The following is a 17,363-nucleotide window of genomic DNA, read 5'->3' as shown; positions in this document are numbered from 1 at the left end:
TCTCAGTGTTAATCTCCTGTCCTGGACGACTGTCCTCAAGGTCCATTACCATCCAAGGAATCCTGGGACAGCCTGTTAACAGGTATTTCTCCCATCTCCTGAGTTGGAATTGGGAGACTTTGCTCTTTTCACATGCCTTTCTTGTTATGCCTGAAAGTCCCACACCCTTATTAGGGAGGGATATATTAGCCAAGGCTGGAGCTATTATCTACATGAATATGGGGAACAAGTTACCCGTTTGTTGTCCCCTACTTGAGGAGGGAATCAACCCTGAAGTCTGGGCAGTGGAAGGACAATTTGGAAGGGCAAAAAATGCCCACACAGTCCAAATCAGGTTGAAAGATCCCACCACTTTTCCTTATCAAAGACAACATCCCTTAGGGCCTGAAGCTAATAAAGGATTACAGAATATTGTTAAACATTTGAAAGCTCAAGGCTCAGTAAGGAAATGCAGCCATCCCTGCAACACCCCAATTCTAGGAGTACAAAAAACGAACAGTCAGTGGAGACTAGTGTAAGATCTTAGACTCATCAATGAGGCAGTAATTCCTCTATATCCAGTTGTACCCAACCCCTATACCCAGCTCTCAAATACCAGGGGGAGCAGAATGTTTCATGGTTCTGGACCTCAAGGATGTCTTCTTCTGTATTCTCCTGTGCTCTGACTCCCAGTTCCTCTTTGCCTTTGAGGATCCCACAGACCACATGTCCCAACTTAACATGGACGGTCTTACCCGAAGGGTTTAGGGATAGCCCTCACCTGTTTGATCAGGCACTGGCCCAAGATCTAGGCCACTTCTCAAGTCCAGGCACTCTGGTCCTTTGGTATGTGGATGACTTATTTTGGCTATGGGTTTGGAAGCCTCATGCCAGCAGGCTACTCTAGATCTCTTGAACTTTCTAGCTAATCAAGGGTACAAGGTGTCTAGGTTGAAGGCCCAGCTTTGCCTACAGCAGGTCAAATATCCAGACCAAATCTTAGCCAGAGGGACCAGGGCCCTCAGCAAGGAATGGATACAGCCTATACTGGCTTATCCTCACCCTAAAACGTTAAAACATTTGCCAGGGTTCCTTGGAATTACCGGCTTTTATTGACTATGGATCCCCAGATGCAATAAGATAGCCAGGCCCCTCTATACTCTAATCAAGGAAACCCAGAAGGCAAATGCTCATCTAGTAGAATGGGAACCAGAGGCAGAAACAGCCTTCAAAACCTTAAAGCAGGCCCTTGTACAAGCTCCAGCTTTAAGCCTTCAGGACAAAACTTCTCTTTATACTTCACAGAGAGAGCTGGGATAGCTCTTGGAGTCCTTACTCAGACTCGTGGGACCACCCCACAACCAGTGGAATACCTAAGTAAGGAAATTGATGTAGTAGCAAAAGGCTGCCCTCACTGCTTAAGGGTAGTTGCAGCAGTGGCTATCTTAGTGTCAGAGGCTATCAAAATAATACAAGGAAAGGATCTCAGTGTCTGGACTACTCATGATGTAAATGGTATACTAAGTGCCAAAGGAAGTCTGTGGCTATCAGACAACAACCTACTTAGATACCAGGCACTACTCCTTGAGGGACTGGTGCTTCAAATACACATGTGCATGGCGCTCAACCCTGACACTTTTCTCCCAGAGGATGGGGAACCAATCGAGCATGACTGCCAACAAATTGTAGTCCAGACTTATGCCACCTGAGATGATCTCTTAGAAGTCCCCTTAACTAATCCTGACCTTAACCTATGTACCAATGGAAGTTCATTTGTGGAGAATGGGATACAAAGGGCTGGTTATGCCATAGTTAGTGATGTATCCATACTTGAAAGTAAGCCTCTTTCCCTGGAGACCAGTGCCCAGTTAGCAGAACTAGTGGCACTTAACCAAGCCTTAGAACTGGGAAAGGGAAAAAGAATAAATGTGTATATAGATAACAAATATGCTTATCTAATCCTGCATGCCCATGCTGCAATATGGAAAGAGAGGGAGTTCCTAACCTCTGGGGGAACCCCCATTAAATACCACAAGGAAATCATGGAGTTATTACATGCAATGCAAAAACACAAGGAGGTGGCACTCTTACATGGCCACAGCCATCAAAATGGGAAGAAGAGGGGAGAACAGCAGCATAAGCAACTGGCAGAGGTAGGGAAAGACCAGCAAGAAGGAGAGAAAAAGAAAGTCAGAGAAAGAGACAGAGGAAGAAGCAGAGAGACAAAGAGAAGGAGTTAGAGAGAAAGAAGGACAGACACAGAAAGTCAAAGAGGGACTTAAAAAGAGGGGAAGAGACAAAGAAGGAGTCAAAGAGAGAAAGAGAGAGAAAGAAATAGTAAAGAAAAAAGCAGTGTACCCTATTCCTTTAAAAGCCAGAGCAAAGTTCTGTCTACCCAGACAAGGCATATTCTTCTTATGTGGAACAATGACCTATATCTGCCTCCCCACTAACTTGACAGGCACCTGCACCTTAGTCTTTCTAAGTCCCAACATTAACATTGCCCCAGGAAATCAGACCTTATCGGTACCCCTCAAAGCTCAGGTCTGTCAGTGCAGAGCCATACCACTGATACCCCTACTTATAGGGTTAAGAATGGCTACTGCTACAGGAACTGGAATATCCAGTTTATCTACTTCGTTATCCTACTACCACACACTCTCAAAGGATTTCTCAGACAGTATGCAAGAAATAACGAAATCTATTCTTGTTTTTTTGAAGCAGAAAAACATATTCTTTATTTCCGATAATTTCCTTTTGTATTTTTTTTAAATTTTTTATTATTATTATACTGTAAGTTTTAGGGTACATGTGCACAATGTGCAGGTTAGTTACATATGTATACATGTGCCATGCTCGTGTGCTGCACCCATTAACTCGTCATTTAGCCTTAGGTATATCTCCTAATACAATCCCTCTCCCCTCCCCCCTCCCCCAACCCCACAACAGTCCCCAGAGTGTGATGTTCCCCTTCCTGTGTCCATGTGTTCTCATTGTTCAGTTCCCATCTATGAGTGAGAATATGTGGTGTTTGGTTTTTTGTCCTTGCAATAGTTTACTGAGAATGATGATTTCCAATTTCATCCATGTCCCTACAAAGGACACGAACTCATCATTCTTTATGGCTGCACAGTATTCCATGGTGTATATGTGCCACATTTTCTTAATGCAGTCTATCATTATTGGACATTTGGGTTGGTTCCAGTCTTTGCTATTGTGAATAGTGCTGCAATAAACATACGTGTGCATGTGTCTTTATAGCAGCATGATTTATAGTCCTTTGGGTATATACCCAGTAATGGGATGGCTGGGTCAAATGGTATTTCTAGTTCTAGATCCCTGAGGAATCGCCACACTGACTTCCACAATGGTTGAACTAGTTTACAGTCCCACCAACACTGTAAAATTGTTCCTATTTCTCCACATCCTCTCCAGCACCTGTTGTTTCCTGACTTTTTAATGATTGCCACTCTAACTGGTGTGAGATGGTATCTCATTTTGGTTTTGATTTGCATTTCTCTGATGACCAGGAATGATGAGCATTTTTTCATTTGTCTTTTGGCTGCATAAATGTCTTCTTTTGAGAAGTGTCTGTTCATGTCCTTTGCCCCCTTTTTGATGGGGTTGTTTGCTTTTTTCTTGTAAATTTGTTCGAGTTCATTGTAGATTTTGGATGTTAGCCCTTTGTCAGATGAGTAGGTTGTGAAAGTTTTCTCCCATTTTGTAGGTTGCCTGTTCACTCTGATGGTAGTTTCTTTTGCTGTGCAGAAGCTGTTAAGTTTAATTAGATCCCATTTTTCAATTTTGGCTTTTGTTGCCATTGCTTTTGGTGTTTTAGACATGAAGTCCTTGCCCATGCCTATGTCCTGAATGGTAATACCTAGGTTTTCTTCTAAGGTTTCTATGGTTTTAGGTTTAACATTTAAGTCTTTAATCCATCTGGAATTAATTTTTAATCCAGCATATAAACAGAACCAAAGACAAAAAGCGCATTATTATCTCAATATATATAGAAAAGACATTGACAAAATTGAACAACCCTTCATGCTAAAAATTCTCAATAAATTAGGTATTGATGGGACGTATCTCAGAATCATAAGAGCTATCTACGACAAACCCACAGCCAGTGTCATACTGAATGGGCAAAAACTGGAAGCATTCCCTTTGAAAACTGGCACAAGACAGGGATGCCCTCTCTCACCACTCCTATTCAACATAGTGTTGGAAGTTCTGGTCAGGGCAATTAGGCAGGAGAAGGAAATCAAGGGTATTCAATTAGGAAAACAGGAAATCAAATTGTCCCTGTTTGCAGATGACATGATTGTATATCTAGAAATCCCCACTGTCTCAGCCCAACATCTCCTTAAGCTGATAAGCAACTTCAGCAAAGTCTCAGGATACAAAATCAATGTACAAAAATCACAAGCATTCTTATACACCAATAGCAGACCAACAGAGAGCCAAATCATGAGTGAACTCCCATTCTCAGTTGCTTCAAAGAGAATAAAATATTTGGGAATACAACTTACCAGGGACGTGAAGGACCTCTTCAAGGAGAACTATAAACCACTGCTCAATGAAATAAGAGGATAGAAACAAACGGAAGAACATTCCATGCTCATGGGTGGGAAAAACCAATATCATGAAAATGGCCATATTGCCCAAGGTAATTTATGGATTCAATGGCTTCTCCATCAAGCTACCAATGACTTTCTTCACAGAATTGGAAAAAACTACTTTAAAGTTCATATGGAACCAAAAAAGAGCCCACATTGCCAAATCAATCCTAAGCCAAAAGAACGAAGCTGGAGGCATCATGCTACCTGACTTCAAAGTATACAAGGCTACAGAAACCAAAACAGCATGGTAATGGTACCATATCACCGATATAGATCAATGGAACAGCACAGAGCCCTCAGAAATAATGCCACATATCTACAACTATCTGATCTTTGACAAACCTGAGAAAAACAAGCAATGGGGAAAGGATTCCCTATTTAATAATTGGTGCTGGGAAAGCTGGCTAGCCATATGTAGAAAGGTTAAACTGGATCCCTTCCTTACACCTTATATGAAATCTATTCTTACTTTACAATCCCAAATAGACTCTTTGGCAACAGCAACTCTCCAAAACTGCTGAGGCCTAGACCTCCTCACTGCTGAGAAAGGAAGACTCTGCACCTTCTTAGGGGAAGAGTGCTGTTTTTACACTAACCAGTCAGGGATAGTACGAGATGCTGCCTGGCATTTACAGGAAAAGGCTTCTGAAATCAGACAACGCCTTTGAAACTCTTATACCAACCTCTGGAGTTGGGCAACATGGCTTCTCCCCTTTCTAGGTCCCATGGAAGCCATCTTGCTGTTACTCAACTTTGGGCCCTGTATTTTTAACCTTGTCAAATTTATTTCCTCTAGAATTGAGGACATCAAGCTACAGATGGCCTTACAAATGGAACCTCAAATGAGTTCAACTAACAACTTCTACTGAGGACCCCTGGACTGACCCTCTGGCACTTTTACTGGCCTAGAGAACTCCTCTCTAGAGGACACTACAACTGCAGGGCCCCTTCATTGCCCCTATGCAGCAGGAAGTACCTAGAGCGGTCATCAGACAAATTCCCAACAGCAGTTGGGGTGTCTGTTTAGAGGGTGGATTGAGAGGTGACAGCATGCTGGCAGCCCTCGCAGCCCTCACTCACTCTTGATGCCTCCTCGGCCTTGGTGCCCATTCTGGCCATGCTTGAGGAGCTCTTCAGCCTGCCACTGCACCATTGGTGCCCTTCTCTGGGCTGGCCAAGGCTGGAGCTTGCTCACTTGGCTTGCAGGGAGGTGTGGAGGGAGAGGCATGGGCGGGAGCCAGGGCTGCATGCAGTGCCTGTGGGCCAGCTAGAGTTCTGTGTGGGTGTGGACTTGGTGTTCCCCGCACTTGGAGTGGCTGGCCAGCCCTGCCGGCCCTGGGCAGTGAGGGACTTAGTACCCAGGACAGCAGCTATGGAGGGTGCACCAGGTCCCACAACAGTGCTGACCCACCGGTGCTGTGCTCGATTTCTCACTGGGCCTTAACTGTCTCCCCATGGGGCAGGGCTTGGGACTGCAGCCCACCATGCCTGAGTCTCCCCCAACTGCCATGGGCTCCTGCATGGCCTGAGCCCCCCTGACGAGCACCACCCCCTACTCCATGGAGCCCGGTCCCATCAACCACCCAAGGGCTGAGGAGTGTGGGTGCATAGTGAGGGACTGGTGGGCAGCTCCACCTCTGGCCCCAGTGTAAGATGCACTGGGTGAGGCCAGCTGGGCTCCTGAGTCTAGTTGGGACTTGGAGAACCTTTGTGTCTAGCTAAGGGATTGTGAGTGCACCAATCAGCAGTCTGTGTCCAGCTCAAGGCTTGCGAACACACCAGTCAGCACCCTGTGTCTAGCTCAGGGTTTGTTTGTGGATGCACCAGTTGGCACTCTGTATCTAGCTAATCTGGTGGGGATTTGGAGAATCTTTTTGTCTAGCTAAGGGATTGTGAATGCACCCATCGACACTCTGTGTCTAGCTCAAGGTTTGTAAATGCACCAATCAGAGCTCTGTGTCTAGCTAATCTGGTGGGGACTTGGAGAATCTTTATGTCTAGCTAAAGGATTGTGAAAGTACCAGTCAGCCCACTATCTAGCTCAAGGATTGTAAATGCACCAATCAGCACTATGTGTCTAGCTCAGGGTTTGTAAATACACCAATTGACACTCTGTATCTAGCTAATCTAGTGGGGATGTAGAGATCTTTTGTGTCTAGCTCAGGGATTGTAAACCCACCAATCAGCACCCTGTCAAAACGGACCAATCAGCTCTCTGTAAAACAGACCAATTGGCTCTCTGTAAAATGGACCAATCAGCAGGATGTGGATGGGGCCAGATAAGAGCATTATGACCTGAAAATATTTTGAAAACTGTTGTGCAGATGTAGGTAGTCATTTTTGTTGAAACATTGATGAAGATGCGCACTCATGAGACCATCTTAAAAGGGGCTGGTTGGTAGGAAGGAAAGCCTGAATTAGTGCAAGGTCTGAATAATCGGGTTCCTTCTTACTTTTTTTTTTTTTAAATAAAACTTAATTGTTCACAGCAGTTTCGAAATACATTTCAAGGTCTGCCACTTAGAGGCAAATTTTAACAAAGAAAGGCCAGGCACAGGGGCTCATGCCAGTAATCCCAGCACTATGGGTGGCTTTGATGGAAAGATACCTTGAGGCTAGAAGTTTGAGCCAGGACAACATAACGAGCCCCTGTCTCTACAAAAGTTAAAAATTAAAAAATTGCAGATAAGGTGGCATGTACCTGCAGTCCCGACTATCTGAGAGGATGAGATGAGAGGATTGCTGGAGCCTGAGATTTGGAGGCTGCAGTGAGCTTTGATCATGTCACTGCACTCCAGCCTGGATGACGGAGCAAGACCCTCTCTTAAAAAAAAAAAAAAAAGAAAAAGAGACAGAGAGAGAGAGAAAGCCAAAATTTCAGCCCCAGTAGCTCACCTACTTAGATGGTTTGACTATGATTAAATTCATCTGGGTCACCAAACAATTAATTAAGTAGTTAAACAGTCTTCCATTTTATTGATACCTTTTATTTATTAAAAACTTCCTTTTCCTTTTTCAACATTACTGATAAACTCTGTTCCTTTCCCTGGGTGAGTTCTTGTAATATTAAATTGGTAGGATCTGAATTCATACCTGTTTTGGATAAGTCTATAAAATTTAAGAATGAACCTAGGAAAGAACAACTTGAGAGGTGGCCGTAGAGTGGACAGGAGCCCTGTATGACACTGATCATTTGGAGGCCTCCTGGCCTCCACTTCTCTCTGTGACTGCCTCCTCCTGAGGGATTTTCCATTGTGTGGGGCTTTGGGAGGTGAGAACACAGCTGGGGAAGAAGACTCTACCACTTGGGCTCAACTTTCCCTGAAGAATCTGAGTCCTGTAAACATGAGGCAAGCAGTGGCCATGGTACATCTCAGACTGAGGAGAAGCTCAGACTGGGTAGTTCCTATGACATGGCCCTCTTCAGGAGCTCCCTGGTTCTGGGACCCCCTAGCCTAAAATCAAGTTAGTAAGCCCCAGATATCTGCCAATTACACTTCTTTTCATTGATTAGAGCCAAAAATCGGCTTTTATTTGTAAGTAGATAGCGTGGCTAATAAGGTGTCCTTTTCCAAACAATTTTTCACCTACAAAGGATTTTTTTGTGTGTGCTAATCTGTAATGTTGCTGAGTGAATTGTTTAACAAGAAGCAAATCAGAGTGATTTTAGCAACAAGAGCACTCATTCCTGTCTCGGTCTAGAGCTTCTGAGATTTAAGATGGATGGGAAAAAGTCTGTGTCCTCTTAAAGTGTAGTCATGTTTTCATAATCGGTGTGTTGCGCCTTTTTCATATTCTTTATCTGCATGCAGCTGTTCAAATTTAAAGGGAAGTTTCTGTCCCAAAAGCATAATTCCTCGACAGAAAGTGGTTTGTTGGTTTTTGTTTGTTTGTAAGTCATAATCATGTTTTTGAGAATGTTTATTTCACTTTACTGTAACACCGTACAATTCAACCTCATGGGCATTCTTTATTCCGACACTTATAACTCTGAATAAGACCATCATCTATCTTGGGAGAAAAAGCACAAAGAGAATGTTTCTCTAATAAATATGCTTAATGTTCAATTAAAGTGTGTCTGTGGTGGAGAAGAAGGACAACAGATATTTTCTTGAAATTTGTAGAAGGCTAAATTATTCAACACAGATAGTCTACCTTGAATAAACTTTATCATCTAAAAACATTAAGAATTTGGGCCTCTGGATGCTGACGTTCTTAACCTTGGGTACAAACACAAAGGAAGTGATTGCAGCACCAATTGTTATAATTTGACTGTAATATTCAGTCTGAAGAGACTAATTGTGAATGCAGCTCTGCCTTTTTGTGTGTAAAATTATTTAGCTTACTACCTTAATTTTTGATTCAGCTCTATCTGTGCTAACCACCCAGTTTAATCCATTCTCTCAAGCGATTTTCTTCTCTCTGTACCATATTGGTTGAGGCTGCCTCATCTCCTGCTCATAGTAACATGGCACATTTTTATCTGATTCTGTTAGTCTCTTCTTACTCCAACTCATCTTCTCCAGTCCATTTTCAATAGCTACAGAGACCTGTTAAAACACAAATCTGGTCACTTTATCTTCTGCAAAAGATTAATGTGTTCCCTTTGTTTTTAGGATGAAAACCAAAGTCATTAATTAATATGCTAAGGCCAGCATTATCACTTTAATTTTAACATTAAACAAAACCTAAAATGTTTGTCATATAATTGATATCTACCGTATCCTATAGTCAATTATTTCAAACAAATTAACCAGAGATGGATTTTGAAACTTGTAATCTGCCACAGCTTCATCTTTCCATAACTCTATCAGTAAGTAACTGGTCAAATTTCATGCTTTTGGTGCAGAAAAATTGCAAAGCCACAGAAATATCTAGTTTGATGGAAAGAAGATGTCAAAACTAAGCAAAAACATGTAATTTGGCAAAGTCTTGGTTAGTGCCCATATCCAGACTGGAATATAAAATCCCAAGAGTTGAAAAGTGTGTGGGCAAAATGTAACTTTGACCAATAGTCACTTTCTTTCTTTTTTATTTATTTATTTGCTATTTATTTATTTATCTATTTATTTATTTTATTTTATTTTATTTTTTAAAGAGGTATGTGCTTGTCAGTGGGAATAAAAACAAAATGACATGCTTTTGGGATAAAATTGCTCTGGCTGCAATATCTTCCTTAGTGGGCAATTGGCCATGCATGATAAAGAATGCAGTACCAGAGGGAGATCTTTAATACCACATCTTTAGTATCATGGCCCTATTAACCTTGACTTCAAATGGATTGTCCATGGGGCTCACTTCCTCCAGAGACCCAGCCGACAGAAAAAGACTTATGCAAAACTAGGTTTATTTTTTATTACTCTAGAGGGAAGGGATGTGTCGACCTTATAAATATCCACTGCTTTCTTTAGGCAGAGGTTCAGAACTGCAAAATGGTGTGGTTGGACTTGCAAGATCATTGATCTGTGCTAGGATGTAAAATTCAGAGAGAGCTGAATCAAAAATTAAGATGATAAGCTAAAATTATTTAGCTACAATTATTTAAAATTATTATATATTAGGGACTTCCCATAAGCCACACTGTGCTGTTTTATCTCATTAAATTTTCACAATGTAGCCAGTTTTCCCCATTTTACAGGTGACAAGATACAGTCCCAGAGAGAGAAGAGACATCTCTGTCCTCTCCATGCTCAGCATCCTTCACCTTTTTTCTGGTGCCAGCATCCTGGCTTTCTTTGAGGGACATGCTTCCTTCCCATGTGTTGGTAGACAGATGCCTGGAAGCTACCACTCATGGTATCCTGGTCTCCCCTGGCCAGTCGTACCCTCTTCCCAAAGAACCCAATCTTGATTAAGTAACAGGCAGAGATAAAATGTTTGGAAAAGATTCATCTCTCCCTCAAAGTAACTTCTGCCACCATCCCCCTTCTTCCCTTTCTGTGTTCTGGTTCTTCAGTTTATCTTCCTTTTGGCTTAGGTGGCCCAGAGTGGATTTCTGTTGCTTGCAGTGAGCTAACTGTGGTTGAAATAAGAGGGTTAGTAGCTTTTCTGCACACACACACATTCCAACTGCTACTTTCCTCACCCTTTCTGCCTCATCTCCCTGCTGCCTGTGTTAGTGATTGCTGGGCACTGGGTGCTTGATGCACATGCGTTCTGATCCTCCTTCCCACACTAGGATACCGGAGGAGGTGGTATGCTGTTGTCTCTGGGCACAAGCAACCCCAACCCAAGACTTTGGGTTGCTGTTTCTCTGTACCACTGGACTGCACAAAAGCCGAGTTTCCATCTCAGTGTGGTTTGAAGGTGGCCAAGTGGACATTAACTGGGTGCTGGATCTAACAGTGTGACTCAGTTTCACATGTAGGAAAAGTTAGCCAAGGGATAAGAGCTAAAACACCTACAGAATGGGATGAAGAGATGTCAAAATACTCTCTGTGGCTCTGGCACAGGCAGGACAGTAGCATCATCAGTGTGCTGTGCCCACCAGTGTGCAATAATTCCCTGTTGATTCAGTGTCATAGCAGAAGTGTAACATCCTCTGTGTGCAAAACATCAAAATTTTTCTTTGTGGGCATGGTTCAGATAAAAACAGGAGAATCACATGACCTAAATGCTGTGCTCAGCCATATGTCACAAAATTCCACCATTTTAAAGTCCCAGGCAGGGAAAGAGGGTCATATCAGTTGGGTTATGGCCTCAGAGATGTGTCCCAGTGTCCCCATTAGGCAGGACTCAGGCAGAAAAGGAGAGTCTTATCACCCAGATTCTTCTTTAGGTATATGTCATAGTATAAGACATGGACAGAAACCTGGTAGAAGGACCACATCACCCAGGTGTTGGGTCCTGAGATATGTTGCAAGGCTCCCCTAGGACAGAATCAAGGTGAAAGAGTTACATCACCTTGGTGTAGGTTCAACTTTTATGCCATAATGCCTTATGTGGGTGAGGACCAAGCTTTGAGTCACATCACTTCAGTCATACGCCAAAAGATATGTCACAATGCCCTGTTTGAAACACAGCCCTGGCAAAAGAGTACCGCCATTTGTATGCCTGGGCCTAGCAACGTATTACTACCACCTGCTGTGTTCAGGGTCCTTTCCAGAGAGGAGAGTTACATTTCCTAAGTGGTGGACACAGTGATATGTTACAACGATGTCTGTGGAAATGGCCCAGGCAAGAATGTAACAGCACCTGGGTGTTAGATTTGGTAATATTTCACAATCCTTAGAGAATGACAAAGGCAGGATGGTCACATCATCTAGAAGTTGTAACATCACCTGGGTTTTACATCCAGTGATATGTCACAATCCTGAAAGAACACCCAAGGGAGGAGAGTCATATCATCTAGAAGTTGGCCCAGGTAGAGATCACAATCCCATATGTGGGCTGAAACCAATCTAGAGGGTCAAACCACACAGATGCTTGCAAATATTTGTATCACATTCACACTGGTAGAATATACCAGAGATGAGATTTGCAATACCACACATGTCCTGTTTTCATGAGTGACAATTGGCTTCACATACATGAGATATGACAGTCCTTACTTTAAGGTGGGTGTGCATGTGAAACGTACAATTTCATCCTTCTGGGTTCTGTTAAGACACTCTCTGTACAAATCATGGGCTTTATAAAATATCTGAGGCTGTTATAATCTTCTGTGTCCTTTTTACCAGAAAGAGATCTAAGACATCATTCATGTTTCTAAAGCAAGTTACAAAAGTCAAATTAAGTCCTATTTGTGGGGTCCGCATATGGGTCATTATCATGCCTGTGAGCTGTGTCAAGGCATATGTCAAAATTTACTCTGTGGTAATGAAACAGACATGACAGCCATATAACCTAAACGCTGAGGCAGAAGTATTCCAATATTCTCTTTTTAGGCAAGTTCCTGGCAGAAATGTCCCATAACTTTGGGGCTATGACTAACTCTGTGGCACAATGGCCCTTGTGGGCAGTTTCCAGGCAGAAGAGGAGAGTCATATCACCTAAACAATAGGCCCAGAGGTATGTCACAATACCTCCTCTTGAAAGTGGCAGGAAGGTATTGGTGTATTATTTCTGATTATATCCATCTGAACTGGAGTAGTTTGGTATCTTCTTGTGGCTTTAATTTGCATTTTTCTAATAATTAATAGTGTTGACCATCTTTGCATGTACTTGGCCATTTGTATGTCTCCTTTGGAGAAATTTCACTTAAGGTCTCTCATGTATTACTAAATTCTGTGTTGTTTTTGCTTTTGTGTTTGTTATCTATTTTGTGTGATTATCCCTTGTCATATGTATATCTTGCAAATATATCCTCCCACACTGTAAGTTGTCTGTACTCTGTTAATTTATTTTTGCTATGTAATTTTTTTAGATTCTGTTAAATTCACTTGCCTCCATTTGCTTTTGCTGCCTATGCTTTTGAGTTCTTATTTACATTTTTTATAACCAGTTGGCATCTAGTTATATTCATTTAAATAATCAATTTTCCTAGCACCATTCATTGAAAAGATTGTCATTTATTAAATGTGTATTCTAAACAACTTAAAAATCACTTGGCCCTAGGTTTCTGAATTTATTATTGAGATCACTGCATACTTTGGTCTATGTGTCTGTTTTCTACACCAGTATCATGATGTTTTGCTTGTTATAGCTTTGTAGGATATTTTAAAGTCAGGTACTTTGATGCTTTCAGCTTTGTTCTTTTTTCATAGCATTACTTTGGCTATTTGGAGGGGTTTTCTTTTCTTTTCTATTAATTTTTGGCCTGTTTTTCCCATTTCATGAAAAAATGTCATTTGGCATCTTATAGTTTGCATTGCATCTGTAGATTCCCTTGAGTGGCAAAGCCACTTTAACAATATGTTTTATAACTCATGAGCAAAAATACCTCTCAAATTTTTCACGTTTTACTTTGTTTATAAGTGTTTTATAATTTATAGTTTAGAGAGTGTTTACTTTTTAATGAGTTTTTACTGCTAGCCACCTTTACTTTTTATTCTAGAGGCAAAAAATGTATTTGGAAAAAATCTAACATAACTTTGTGATTAAAACAACAGAACAAATTAGGTATAGATGGTATCTAGCTGAAAAGAATTAAGGCAAAATATGAAATTCATTAGCTGATATCACACTGAACAGGAAAATAGGAAAGTTTTTCCTTTAAGATCTGGAACAAGACAATGATGTCTACTTTTACCACTTTAATTCAACAGAATACTGGAATTCTCAGCCTGACCCTTTTGCAAGAGAAAGAAATAAAAGACATCGAAATGAAAAAGGAGAAATCAGATTGTCTCTGATCACAGATCATATGATTTTTTATATAGTATAACTAAATAATACACTAAAAATCTTGAGAATTAATAAAAAAATTCAGTAAAGTGGCATTATACCAAATTCACATACACAATTAGGAGCATGTTTCCATGCTAAGAATGAGCCATCTGAAAGAAAAGTTCAAGAAAAAAATATTTACAACAGCTATAAAAATAAGCCCTATTTCATTTTAAGTTCATCCTTGTCGTAAGGTTCAAAAATTATTTTTTGTATGAATATTCAGCATTCTCTACCTCATTTGTTAAAGAAACTCTTCTTTTATCATGATAAGTGATAGCAACAGGAGATAGCCACCGGACCTTTTCTCATTTTGAGTAACAGAGACAGGAGACACTCAAGAGTCCTGGCGAAAACTCCACCTTTAAGCCTAAAACAGCCTGAAGGCTGATAAATTGAACTGCTGATTTCAGATAAAATCAGCCATTTCCTGACTGTTTCTCTCTGAGTAATGCCCACACATGCACTGGGAAAAGGAGGTGGATCCATGGAAATCTCAAGGAAGGGGAACAAGTAAAGAAAAAAATGGATGCATGAGAGGCCAGTAATTCAATCAGGAAATTGGCAAATTAAAAATCTTACAGGTACTGGGTTTTTCTTCTGCCTGTATGCGTGTAAAAGAGATCTAATAAATTTACTGAAAAAATGATAAGCACTTGGATCAAATGTTTTTGAAGGAAAGATGAAAGCTGTGTATGTTTTAGTTCACATGACTTTAATCTTTGAGAAATAGAAACAGCCTTAAGATTAATGGCAAAACAAAAATGTCATCAATATACGAGTAGGTGGACTAAATTATGCAGGTCAGGTGCTAGGTTTGCTAAATGTTTTAAGGTTATAACTGTTTTTTTTTTTGTTTTTGAAAACAGTTCAACTTTGCTTCACAATTGGTCAAGCCTAAGGACAAATGGAACTAAACACAGCCTTAGTTATGGTTGCTCCTAGCACATAATTAGAACAATTTACCTGGTTTTACATTAAAGTTAAAATTGCTAAAATTTACCATGGTAACATGTAATTGAAAACACTGGAAGTATATTTCCAGACAAGAAGTGTAAGGACAGTAAAATGTGTTTTTAATAAGAGATTATAAGAAGGCATGCAAATATAAATTCTTGCGTAGGGTCAAACAACCATTTTGAATTATAGATGATAAAGCTAAAAGTTCAAACAAGTTATGGAAGAATTGTAAAAATAAATCTTTCCAGGAAATTCCGTGTGTAAACATCAATTAAATTCAAAAAGATATTTTTTATATATATATATATGTGTATATATATTTTTTTTTTGGAAATTGAGCATTGGAATGAAAGCACAAAAAGTTACTCTTAAGGCACTAATCTCCTCTGTAGCAAAATTTTTAAAGAATGTAACTTTTTTTTAATTTCTAGGTCATTATTTTGGTTAAATAATAATTTATGGTAATCTGGAATTTTATTTTATAACATCAAGCATTTTAAACTCCTAACATGTAATATCCTTCTCAAAATCAAACTCTGGTTACAAAATTGTCTTTCCTATTTCCTGGTTTTTGAATGAGAAAGAGGGTGCCTAGAGTATCCACGAGAGATTTTTTACAGGATCATATGACATATTTAGTTACAAAGAATTCCCAAAATGGTTTTCAATATTTTTAGATGGTATTTTCATGAATAATACTAATACATGTTCCTAAATTGTATGGAATTTCTAAAATTCTGATGTCTGAAGTATATGCTATCAACCACAATTAAGGCTTTTATGTTAAGTTATTATAAACCATAGACATAACCAAAATTTTTGTCAATCATCTTTCTGACTGTAACTACTCTGGACGTTTTGTTAAACACAGACAATTGTCATCTGGTTCTGATTTTTTTCAAAAAATGTTTTTTAATCAGCTATAGAACTTTGGCTGGTGCTCACGAATGCAGGCTTCTGAAAACTTTGGAGCTGTGACAGGAATACAGGAAAAACCTACCAGGACTCAGGAACAGCTAAAATGTTTATGAATATTAAACAAAACAAGAGTTAACTGAATGGACTGGACGGATAGAAACCTGAAGTAATCTTTCTTACTTTTGCTTGTAACATTACTGACTCATAGATTGTTTACCAGAGTCAAGGAAATTTATTTTGAGCTATTTACAGCCTTTAATATTTGAGTAAGGTGTACTCCTGTGAAGAAAATTTGAATCATGTTCATCTCTCTCTTCCTGGCTTCTTCAGAATTTGAAAAATAGTTATGAGTGTTCTTAAGTTATGGCAATATAGCTGTTTGAATCAGTATAATAATAGTCTATTTTATTTGCAACAGGACACAGTTAGAGAAACTGGTTATTTTATCAAGGCCTTGATTGAAATCTTCTGCTTCCCTTTAAGCAGTCAAGCTCAACTTGCAGAGCCAATAATAGCCCCTTGGATAAACTGGCCTTATACCTTATCTACACAGTCCTTGTGCAGGGTTCCTGATCTGCGGAAAGTAAAGAATGACACTTTGGACAGGCCCAGGAGCTCCAAGTTTATTTTGGGTCCATAAGAGAAGGGGATCACCCAACTCATAAGCAACTGATGGTACAAAACCATGGCTGGGTTTGACTTCAGAAAGTTCTCCCTGAAATTTCTTGTGGAAGAGTTCTATTAAAGCCAACATAAAATAACTATGTAGGAATAACTTTTCTTGCTGTGCTTTATGTAAATAATGAACCCAAACATATGACTAAGGTTTATTTCACAAAGAACTCAGTTCTGTCATTATTTGTTTCTAACAACTACAAAAAAAGAACTGAATGGAAAAGATTATTTGTCAAAACTAATTTTATATTTGTCATTAAATCCTAAACTCATTAGATTTGCATTTTTCCTATATTTTAGAATAAACCTGCTTATTCTTGTAAACCAATTAGTGATATTCAATGGCAGCTCAGAAGAAATGAAAAGAAAGTGGTAAAAATCTGGATTAATATTCTAGTTCTGGGCAATTATACTGCAAACTCTGCATTATTATGGGAATAAGCAGTGTGCCCAACCAAATCTTAGCATGCATAACTAGAGCCACTGGTTATCTGGGTGTGTTACAAGACATTCTTTCTCTCCCTCATGGAAAGAGGACTCAATCCTACAGCTTCATCTAAAAATTCAGCTAATTATATGGAGTCCATGCAATCCCCTGAGACACATTTTTGTCCCAACCTCAATTTCAAGGTTTGGGTTGAAGCCCTAGGAAATAACACTGGATCTGAGAAATCCAGAAGTAGGTGATAATGGAGGATAAAAGGCACAGTGCAGGTGAGCCTGACAGATTCCAGACAATTAAGCCAAGCCCCCTGTTTCATGGATAAAGATTATGCTAGTATCATTGGCATAAATAAAGTCTATTGAACTCCAGAACTACTGACAGCAGAGTAGATAGGGCATATGTGGGTAAGAGCAGACATTTCAACCACCCTAGTTCTCTCT

This window comes from Pongo abelii, chromosome Y (genome assembly GCF_028885655.2).
Source record: "Pongo abelii isolate AG06213 chromosome Y, NHGRI_mPonAbe1-v2.0_pri, whole genome shotgun sequence".
NCBI lineage: Eukaryota > Metazoa > Chordata > Mammalia > Primates > Hominidae > Pongo > Pongo abelii.
The sequence above is the reverse complement of the archived record's forward strand: the minus strand, read 5'-3'. Positions refer to the sequence as shown.